The sequence below is a fragment of the Chiloscyllium plagiosum genome, unplaced genomic scaffold, assembly GCF_037043375.1.
Source record: "Chiloscyllium plagiosum isolate Xiang-an unplaced genomic scaffold, Cpla_swu_hap1 HiC_scaffold_39, whole genome shotgun sequence".
NCBI lineage: Eukaryota > Metazoa > Chordata > Chondrichthyes > Orectolobiformes > Hemiscylliidae > Chiloscyllium > Chiloscyllium plagiosum.
The window spans coordinates 25,629,855-25,631,645 of record NW_028270177.1 but is presented as its reverse complement, the minus strand read 5'-3'; positions in this window follow the sequence as shown (position 1 = coordinate 25,631,645).

The following is a 1,791-nucleotide window of genomic DNA, read 5'->3' as shown; positions in this document are numbered from 1 at the left end:
TGAGTCATCTGTCATCACTGGCACATTCAAACTGTATAAGGATTAACTGGAATAGATACTGTAACCAATTGGTGCAGGGATACTCAAGATAAGAAAATCTTCCTCTTCTTAAAGTAGAAATGTGACTCAACATTCAATTAACTGTTTCTTTTAGATCTATGTCTCTGTTTTTTTAAAAAAAGCCTTTCTGATACTGGAAATAGATCCTTCCTATCCACTCTATCCAAGAACAGTATTGTTAAACTTGAGGGGGTTCAGAAAGAATTTACAAGGATGTTGCTAGGACTGGAGATTTTGAGTTACAGGCTGAATAGGCTGTGGCTTTTATCCCTGGAAGGTTGGAGGCTGAGGGGAGACCTTATAGATGCTTATGAAATCATGAGGGGCATAGATAGAGTGAATTGTCAAGTTCTTTTTCCCAGAATGGGGGAGTCCAAAACTAGAGGGTGTAGGTGTGTAGGTTTAACATGAGAGGGGAAAATTTAAAAGGGACCTGAGAGGCAACATTTTCAAGCAGAAGTTGGTGTGTGTATAGAGCAAGCTGCTGGAGGAGTGGTGAAGACAAGTACAATTACAACTTTGAAAAGACATCTGGCTAGGTATATGAATAGGAAGGGTTTAGAGGGATATGGGCTAAAAGTTGGTAAATGGGACTAAATCAGTTTAGGAAAACTGGTCGGCATGGACGAGTGGCATGTATAACACTATGACTCAATGACCTCAACATTCTATTGACCTCAATTAAGTTTCTCCTCAGCCTTGTCTATTCCAAACAAAACAACACTGGGGCGCAAGATACACCAGGAAATAGAAAAGATGTGTAGGAATGGCAAAGTTACAGTGATCATGGGGGATTTCAATATGCAGTTGGACTGAGAAAATCAGGTTGGTAGTGGGTTGCAAGAAAAGGAATTTGTGGATTGTCTGTGAAATGGCTTTTTGGAGCAGCTTGTGGTGGAACCCACTAGGGAACAGGCAATACTGGATTTAGTGCTGTCCAAGGCAGACTTGATAAGGTGAAGGAGCCCTTAGGAGGCAATCATTATAATATGATTGGATTTACTCTGCAATTTGAGAAGAAGATAGAATCAGAAGTAACGGTTTTATAGCTGAATAAAGGCAGCTGCAGAGGCATGAGGGAGGCGCTGGATAGAATTGACTGGGATAGGGGCCCAGCAAAAAAGACAGTGGAACATCAATGACAGGAGTTTCTGGGTGTAATTCGAGAAACACAACAGTAATTCATCCCGTGGAAAAGGAAGCATGGTACAGGGAGCATGAAGTAACCACGGCTGACTAGGGAAGTCAGGGATAGCATAAAAACAAATAATATGGTGAAGGATAGTGGGAAACCAGAGGATTGTGAAATTTACAAAGGCCAACAGGGGGCAACAAAAAAAGAAATAAGGAGGGAGAAGATTAAATATGAGGGTAAGCTAGCCAGTAACATAAAGGAAGACTGTAAGAGTTTCTTTACATATATAAAGGGCAAAAGAGAGGCAAAAGTGGACATTGGGACACTGGAAATTGATGCTGGAGAGATAGTCATGGGGAACAAGGAAGTGGCTGAGGAAGAAAGCAGTAAGCTTAATTCCTCCGTTGGGTAAACCACTTGCAAACAAAAAAATTCCCAATTTTTTATCGTTAAAGCAGTTTCAGACCTTTTCTGTAGGACATATTAAGCTTCCCATTGTGACAACAACATTGAGTTTGTGTACCTTCCACTACAATTAAATTTAAATGGAGAAAGACTGCAGAAAGCTACATCACAGATGGGAGCCATCATGCATA